Source organism: Columba livia, chromosome 5 (genome assembly GCF_036013475.1).
Source record: "Columba livia isolate bColLiv1 breed racing homer chromosome 5, bColLiv1.pat.W.v2, whole genome shotgun sequence".
In the NCBI taxonomy this organism is placed as follows: domain Eukaryota; kingdom Metazoa; phylum Chordata; class Aves; order Columbiformes; family Columbidae; genus Columba; species Columba livia.
The window spans coordinates 41569837-41579594 of NC_088606.1; positions in this window are offsets into that span (position 1 = coordinate 41569837).

Genomic DNA, 9758 nt, shown 5'->3' on the forward strand with positions numbered 1-9758 from the left:
TAGCTACATGTGCCTTTTCCCAGAAGGCATTGGATCAAAATAGTTACAAGCCGAATCCCTCTGGTTTTTTGTGCTGTTTGCTGAGAACCTAGTGCAGTAGATGTGAAAACAAATAATTTCATACTCTGTGACCAGGCTAGTCAAAAAAAGCAGCTATAAATGAGAAACTGAGAAACAATGGCAGGGTAGAAAACAGCATTGAGCTCTCAATATGACCCTTTAAACTGAAAAAGCTAAAAAAGGCTGGCATAGATTTCATAAACAAGGGAGCTGGGGACAAACACAGTTTGAGAGCATTGTTGGTTTTCATCAATTTTTTATTGACAAATCTTTTTCCTGGTATGTTGCCTCTATATGAGAGAATTTAAAACAACTGCTTAGATACTGTTCTTTGTCAAATGTTGTACCTATTGTTTAAGAAAACTGAGCTGGCAAATTGCTCTGCTTCCCATGCAGGGTTCTCACTTACCAGGTTTTTTTTTCCTCTGCTAACCTTTAATTTTCCTCATTCATTTCCAAGGGCCCTAAGCAGAACCATTTGCCTCTCAGCAAGTCTAATCTGTGTATGGAGAGATGATGTGAAAGATGCTGATAACCATGACACCTGAAATGATTTTATGCCTTCAGTAGACCACAAGTACCATGGAACCATGGCACCGACCTCGCTGTATTCATTGCCTCTAGCCTGAGCATACCTCTTGCCTGAGCAGGCTCAGACATTGCATCAGTGTCCTCTAGTAGTGAGCAGAACTCATCTTACTCCAGCTAATTGAGCCTAACTATCCCTCTCAGAGGCAGATGAGTGTTAACCCCACTCTGCACCTAGGAAGAGTGGGAGGGGAAAGTGGCTTCGCCAAATTTAAGTGGCAACTGGTGTGAGTGTTGTCAGAGTATCCTGTTTGCCTGCATCTGAGCCCTGTGCATGCAGAAATTGTGAAGTTCCTTATGGAGCATGGGAGATGAGTTAAGTATTAGATGTTCCACAGCTTGCTGGGCACCGGGTAATGTACTGAGAAAGGCATGAGGGGAGCAGGCTCAGAGGCACAAGGTGCACTGCCAAGCAGAATGACACTATTAGTGACATGGTGGCAACAGGCCTGCCCTGGCCTGCTGGGCGCTGGCAGGAGGACAGCCTGGGTAGTCTGATGGCAAAAGGCATGCTGGCCTCATTTCAACTGCTCAGTCTGGCTGTATCAGTGCCCTGGTTGGTATTTCCTGCCTTCTTCTCTAGAGAAAAGACAAGATAATTTGAAGTGCAAAACCAAGACTTTGCCCTCTGGAGGGATTCCAGAGTTGCAGATGGACTGGGCTCTTTGCAGTGCTGCGGGAAAGCAATTACATTTGCGGTTCAGGGGAAGGGAAGAGGAGGAGGGAGAGTCACTGAACTGACAGCAGGGATAAGAAGGTAGCTCATTAGCACATCATCTTTTCTGCACCCTTCTGTGTGGGAGCAGATCTCCATATGATGACATTCAGAGTCTGGCAGGAATGTCATCATGAGCTAGTAGGAATTTCTCTGCAAGAAAGTGACAGTGAGTAGGTTTAAAGAGATCAAAAGTGAACTCCTCTGTGGTCTGAAAAGCATAAGAGTTCATCCTTCATAGTCGTTCTCAAACTTCACGATCAGCTGCTGACCTGGAATATAAAGAGGAAGCATGGAAGTAATGAAATATTAATTAAAAAGAAAAACAAAACATAAAACAATGACAACCACAAAATATCCTTCTGCTGTGCATCTCATCCACTTTTCTTGCTCCAGCTTTGGAGTGCTCTCCAAGAAATACCTATTTATTGCACCGTGTCCATGGTAAGTTGTAGCTGGGAAAGATGGTGTCTCCCTTTACCCTGTGAACATCCCTTATGGCAGATGAATGTTTAAGTGAACACTGGAAGTAGAGAGCTGATCGTGTACCGAGCAGTGACTTGTGCTTGGAGAATCCCAGTAGGAGCTGCGCAGGAGACCTTGCTGTCTCTGTACGGCATTCATAGTGATTTGAAGAGCATAAGTCCTGTGGCAGTGACAATGGCCTGTTGGAAACCCACAGTACACCAGTAATAAAGATATAATACACTTAATTATGAGCTGAGGAGTGAATTCTTCACAGACTTATTCAAAAGACTCATGTGACACCTAGCAGTGCTAAGTTGTACATTGTTTCATCCCCTGAGCAGTCCCCACAGCCCCAGAGGAAAATGTCAGTGAAAGCCTAACTATTCCCTGAAGGAGGTAGTTGCGAGTGGGAAACCTGTGTGTGTGTCTCACCTGCCAGGCAAGCAGAAATGGCCATGCACTGAAACAGTCCTCCATGGCATGGCTTGTGTCTCTTTTATGAACATGTCTGTGTTACGTGTGAAAATACCTGTGTGAGAATATTGAGTCCTTTTTTTTGAGATGGAGGGAGGAAAAGGCAAAAAATGAACCCATGCTGAAACCTTTTGAACCCCGTGGAGCACCACGTAAAGGCCAACCCTTCTTATTTTCTCTTAATTCTTTTGTCTCCTCAGTATAAATGTTTTTCAGCTAGAGTGGGAGAACTGGAGTGCCCATAGGACCCACAGCGCCATGGTGTGGTAGCACCTCTTTGGACAGGCAGTCTGCTCTGGCAGTCTGGTTTTGCAGCCAGAAGGAGGCTCTCAGTGTTTCCCTCAGCTTGTGTCAGTCTAGGAACTGTGCCATTCACTTGGACACATCCTGCAAGGTGACAGTGACAGCAAGGTGGGGGGCAGAACTGAGGAGAGGTGTTTGTCTTTAATGGTAACGTGGCCTCCACTGACAGAGGATCCCAAAGCACTGTACAAACACCTGCTGTAACCCACAGTGGATAATGATACCTGATAGAGAATGTGAGGGACAGAGGAAGGGCAAGTTTTGCAGAGCCAGAACAATAGGAGCTGGGAGAGGAGGGAGGGAATAGCTGCCTTACCCTGAATTCCTGTGATCTGGATTTATGCCTATGTAACTCTGTTGGAGTCAGTACAGTTACATTAGTAGGAAAGCTGGCTCAGAAATAAAAAATGAGCTCCAGGTCTCATCAGCACTTGTTCTTTGTACTATTAGCACAAGCTTTCTTCACACTCCAGAACATGCTTCATCCCAGTTACAGGAAAACTGCATTCTGCAACTATTCAGCAATGCTTTTTATATATAAAAAAACAGAGAACAAGAGGAAAACACAAGATGTGTGCATCAAATACTGCACAGGTTACTGCAAAGGCATTTTGGACCTAATCATCCAGCCCTAGAAAATTACAGCTGGGGCTATTCAGCATCCTCAGGGCAGGTGTGTGCTGGCATAAAGACATGTTCCCTTTCATTTGGCAACTGCAGCCCTGCGGCATTAACGGCCACAGGACACAGCGAGGTGGCTGGACTAACAGCATTGGGATGAAGGTGGTGTTTATGGAAGTGAACAATTAGGTGAGAAAGATATAAAGGGTGGCATCCACCTTTCTGGGAAATTGCTGATCTCTGTGAGTCTGGTGTGGGGTCTTTGCCTGTGGTATCCTGTGTGGTTGCACATCCATTCCTTGCATGCCACTTGCCTCTCTGGAAAGTGAAATCTTGGAGAGCTGCAGTTCATTATTCTCAGGAAGGAGGTGGCATGGCCTGAAGAAATGAAATAGGAGCTGGAGTGAAAGAAGAGCAGAGGTGGACAGTGAGGAATCCTCTTCAAAGTAAGCGTGCACAATGCAGCTGCTTGCCATGACATGCTGATGCCTTGTACTGTAGACTTGCAAATATCCCTTAAAATACTCTAACTGCTCCTTCACTGGTATAATTTCCAACGTGTGTGCAAGCCTGAGAAAAATAAATCAAAAGTCAACCAGCCATACCCCAAAACATCAATGCTGCAGAAGTGACCATGCTGGTGTCTCAGGGGACATGGTGACATCTTCAAGCAAACCCAGAGAAGCACATGGCCTGCTTTCCCCACCCACCTCCAGGCTGCCTTGGGAGTCAGGCTTTTGAGCCTGTGGTCCCACTGACACGCGTGCTGCGTCTCCTGGAAACCTGCAAAACCCCTGGCCCCTCTTCCTTTGTGCCCTGTGGCAGTGATTAATATTGACATGTTAATGAATGGGAAGAAACCCAAGGCTGCGAGGTGGAGGCTGCCACAGGCAGCTGGAGCTGGGTACCAGGGACCCCACTGATGCTGCTGAGCCACATGGCTACATGTACGGGTGTCTCCTAAACCAACGAGACAACTGAGAAAACCAGAAAGCTTTCTGCCCCCTCAAAGCACAGACCAGAGTGTGGCTGCTCCACAGCCTTGTAGTCCAGCTATTTTCAGTCAGTTTTGCTATAGCAGGCTGGGGAGAGATGCAATGTGCTGTCTTCCACACAGGCCTCTTTCTCTGTTATCTTGTCTGTTGCCACCGAAAAGCTCCTCCTGGTGTGACAGCTGCAGCCCAGGAATCCTGCTTGTGACTGGGGGAGCAGAGTGGAGGAGGGTCCTGGGGTGGAAATCTGATACTGAGGGGAAATGATGCTGTTTCCTGCTGCCCCTTGTCCGGAGCCACAGTCTGAAGCTGAAACGTGAACAGTGACTGTCAGAGAGATGCCCTTCCTGGCACTGAACCCTGGCACTGAGTTGATGTGTGTTACCTGGTGTGCTGCACCATGTGCCATGCAACAATAAGTCACTGAAGGCCAGGGTATAAATTCCCGATCTCTGTGGGTTTCTCTAAGGGTGGAGTTTCTTCCATTTCTTACAGCTGCGGGAAAGGGCATTAGGTTACAGTCTCATTGAAAATGCCCAAGTTGCCTCCTTTGGCTGCAGGGGCGCATTCTTGTACCTCACCCACACTGTGAAGTGGGTTTCAGTGCCATCAACCCTCTTCCGGTGACCCCAACCTGGCAACTGTCCTTGCAGGCAGCATTTTGCAATGCCTCAGTGCACCTCCCATGGTGATACAGTTTTCTTATTTACAGGGACACTTGTGACGTTGCTGTTTCTGTCCCAGAGCTGTGCAAAACCTTCTAACTCTGTTAACAAAGTATTTTGGCCAGACATCTTCAATCTGTGACCATGCAATAATGCACCCATAGTCTCCACCTTAGTAAACTTTCTCTGCTGCCACGAAACTTGCTCACAGCAACAGTACAAGCCTGTGGCCATGCAGCAGAGGACTATTTACTCTCTATTTGCCTCACAGCTCCATCCCTCACCAAGCAGAGTGCACGATGACAAAGCACTGTTGTGTCTTCACTTACAAGATTCTCTGACAGCTCTATTCAGCTAAGATGCCTCTTGTGATGGGCAGACACAGTCTGCCGCCTATCCTGGACCTTCACAGCCTCTGAGCTGTCCTCACAGCCTCTGAGCTGCCGTCTCAGCCTGCGGCTACTCTACAGACCTCTGCTGGCTATGCAGCGCGGGTCAGGGATGCTCAATTCTGGCTCCAAGGGAATGTGTGTGCACATGCGTGTGTGAGGCTTTTGGAACTGGTGCAAATACTTACTCCCCTTTCCTGCTGCTCTCCCTGTCCCCTGGCACAGGTGAACGTACTTGGCTTTCCAAAGGTAAAATGTGAGAGCCATAGCTGATGTACGGTAAGAGCTGCTTCAACCACCAGAGCTCTCACCCACTCTTACATGTTGCCAGTTTGGATTCACGTGGTATGATCTGTTCCTCTCCAGCCTGTTGCCAGCTTCATGCTCCACAGTTACTCAAGGTAGGGTCCATAACAAAGTTAATGTCCAGAAAATGCCCTGCTACTTTGCTCAGATTTCTGACAAATGCACTCAAATGGAAGTCATAAAGCTGTGTACTATCATCAGACCACTAATAGTGGTATACTCTCATTTCCTTGTGTTTTAGTAAGAAAACAGCTAGTTCAAAGCATGCATATGTCATGTTCATTTAGGGTCAGATAGGGAAATCAGCTTTCATTGTTTTTTGGTCATAGCTCAGTTATTGCCACTTTGCTGTCTTCATTCTGCAGTTCAGGATGTCCAGGGTCTTTCCTGTGCTGCATCTCAGAAGCACCTGAATACTATGAAAGCTGCAGCAAAGGACATTTCCTTCCTCGAATAGTTTACAATTTAAATAGGACAGGCAAAAGGTGAAGGAACAGGGGTACATTTTTTTCTTTTCCTACTGTACGTGAGATGTGAGGAAATAAAGTGCCAGCTCATGGTTTCACTGGCATTCTGCTAAGCTTAAATAGGCACGTGACTCTGGCATATGTCTGGAAAGGCTATTTATTTTTCTCCTTATTTGAAAGGTAGTGACCTGACTCAGTAAGTAACTGGTAATATGTATTAGCTGGGTCAAGCCCTCAAATGGGTACTGGATGCTAAAGAGGATTCACTTAATCTAGCTGTGACAGGTTATTTGGTGGTGACTGCAGGAGAGCAGGTAAAAGCACGGACTGGAGCTACGTAACAGCTCCTAGGAAGCTCCTGCGTGCTTTACTGTGAACAACTATTAAATGCAGGTTGCTCTTCTGTGTGTCCCACCCCCAGCCCTTTAAAAATCGAAATGCAGAGTGTTTGCTTTCTGCCAGCCTTCTCTACGGGATCCTGTTAGGACTTCAGATACACCATCACATGACTGGTAAGAAAACCTCAGTCTTCCAGGGGTTTAGGAAAGGGACCCTTTTGTGGGTCCATGTGGTCCTTGAGTGCTTAAATAAGGGTGTAGAGAGTAGGAGGAGAAGTCGTTCCTCCCACCAGAACCAGGGAACTCACCTCAGCGTTACAGATTCTGATGTTCAGGGAGAGACTGAAATAGCTCAGCTGCCTCAGGTGCTGAAACAGTACAAGTACTGAGAGAAAATACCACGTGCTAAAAGGCCCTAAATAGAGCACAGAAAGACATAACCAGAAGTGGCTGGATGCTGAAAACAAACTGAGCTATGAAAGTGTCTGCTGTGGCGGTGATGAACCGGGACTAGCTACTGGATACCACATTAATTCCCTGTACTTTGATGCCTTAATGTGTTTTCCCACTGCCTTTGCTTTAGCCAGCACAGCGCTGGGTTGCTGAGTAAATGGAAAGCCCTGTGACATACATGTCCCTCAGATCATCGCCTTCTCTGTCCACCTCCCTCCCATGTTACAGGGCACCATGCTGCCATGTGCTTACTTGTAGTCAAACCCCAGGAGTTGCCAGCACCTCATTTATTTTACAGAGTATGTGAGATTTGCTCCTTTAGGCTGGGACTGAACACCCAAGCATGGAAAGTGCCGGTGGAGGGAGGGAGCTGTGCTTCACATGGCAGCCAGCAGCACACCCGCCACCAGGCCTGTGTCCATGGTGGTATTTTTGTGTGAGCCAAAAAGGGGGGTGCTGGGAAGCTGGTTCAGGCTTGGGAAAAACAGTTGGCATGGCCGTAATCGGGCAGGAAGCAGGAAATGGTGTCACGAGGTAACAAACAGGAAGCGATGATGGCAGCACGATGTGGCCGCTTTGGGCGCAAACTCAAGGAAAGCGCTGCTGCACCGTGAGGGGAGGTGGCGAGGCCGTGTCTGCCTCCGTGCTGCCTGCTTTGCCCAGGTGCTGTTTATGCTGAGTGGCTATTTGAACAGTAACACCAGGCTGGTAAAGGCTTATTTGCACTTCTGCAGCTGCGAGGACTCTGAAGGAGATGAATGAGCCCTTGCAACATCCTTCTGAGTCACGTTAGCATTATTAATGCCATCCTGGATTATTAACGGCATCTCATGTGTCAGGAGAGGGGAACAGGCAGCGGTCGAAGGAGAGGCTGTCTCAAGGAAAAGTAGGGGTTAAGCATCCATGTCTCGCTCCCTTCAGAGGACCATTGCTTGCTCCTCACATTCACACCTAAGGATGCCTCTTGCACAACCCGAACCATCTTAAAGGTAGTTGTCAGGTTTCAGTTAGTGGTGTTGGCCCTTCCAAGAGTCACCCTTTGCTCTCAGTCACGTCAGGTGCCTCTCCATGGGAGAATGCTGGAAGGGCCAGCCTTTCTCTGTGAACCCTAGATAAGCTGCGTGGTTGGCTTAAACAAGATGCTTCACGCTTGGATGGCTGCAGTGAGGTGAGAGGAACCTGCATCTGCCGAAGATGACTGAGAGCAGTTTGTGGAGCAACTGCCAGAATAGCAAGGAAATCCTTCCTTGCTGCGTATGAAAAATGTGTATCTGATGTAAGGGCTTCTTAACTTCGCTGTCTCCATGAAAAAAAAAAAGGGCGATTTTCATAATGGTAAGCACATGGGCATTTCTACCTGTTCCTGTGTGCGAACTCTGTCTCCAGAAACCTGGCCATGCGCTATGATTGTATCTGGGGTTTTGGAGAACTTCAAAAACCTCCTCCTAAGCAACTTATGACAAAACTTACATACCATTGACAGAGTGAAAAATCAGTGTAATCTTAATGAAGGGAGGGGGTCTGGAGGAAGAAAAGAGCTTCTGTGCTGTAAGGAGACAGAAGAGGAGGAGAAGCTATTGATGAACAAATAACACCAGGACGCAGTGTGCTGAACTAAAAGAATGGATTAGAGCAAGGCCACTACTTTTGTAATTATCACACGTTTGTCCTGTGTGTGTTCTGCAATCCTGCTCCTCCAATACATTTTGTAGAGATTGTCTTGTGTTTATTTGCTGACAATCTTCCAGAGAGCAAATGAATTTATGGACAGGAACAAAAATGCTTTGGCAATAGTTTGGCATTTTCTGCCAAAGCAGAAAATGTAAGGCAAATATTAAACAGTGAAAAGGAATTTAACATTCACAGTGTTTCATATTTGCACCAGGAATTTTGACCCTGCTCACAAACCACAATGGGAGCCACGTGCCCAAGCACAGGGATCATCAGAGCTCTTGCATGTGCCGGGAATGTTCGTCCTGTTCTGGTTGGTGATGGCCTCTCCAGCTATAAACCCAACTATCAGCAGATCTGTCTGGATGTTAAATAAGAGTTGTTTTAATTTAATTTGTAAAAACAAACATAGTGCCTTTGTGACGTTCTAGGCAGTTAGCTAAAAACATAATCAATAAAACATCGTGAAGCCAGCAACAACTCAATAAGCCATAAAGCACAGATAAAAGATGCCATCACCGAACAGCCTCTCCTCCAACTGCATGCTTTCCTCATTTATCTGTGTATTTGCAAAACATGACTATGGACAAGGTGCTGTTTTGTACCTTGAGACTCTTCCTAGGAATGATCTGGTCGTCCTGCAGAGCAGCCTGCAGGGTGGGTCAGCTGCAGGGGCAGATAGAGCCTGAGCACTGTCTCCATCCTGCTTGGCAGGAGGAAAGGCATGATGCCCACAGAGGTACTGAAGAAGGATTAAGCCTCTCTGTGTTAGTTATGTACTGTACTACTATCTGTGTGAGAGGCAAGTCCATCACTATTCTACAGCATATGGAAGAGATAAAGTCATCCTTGGATCACATAATATCCAGGGTTACGTTAACTCCAGATGCAGACCACTCAATTTGCCTTAGCTGTCAAGTCTTCCCTCTCACATGACATGTGAACCATAAGCCCCAAGTGACCCAGTCAGAGGGGAGGACGATGAGATGGAGAGTTGGGGAGCAGCAGTTATTTTCCAGCCCACTCCATGCCCTGCACTTTTCAAATTTACCTGCTTTTCTTCCTGCCCAGGGGTGCAGCCCAGCAGCTTGGAGAGTTGCACAGAGCCTGTCACCACCGAGTCCCTCAGCGACCTGCATGGTGGGTTGCTGGAAGGCAATGAAGACCTCCCGGTGGCAGTGATTGCTGGGTGAGTCTTGTAAGGAGATCAATGTTGTGTCTCTTCTTCTTTGCATCTCTTAAGGGCTG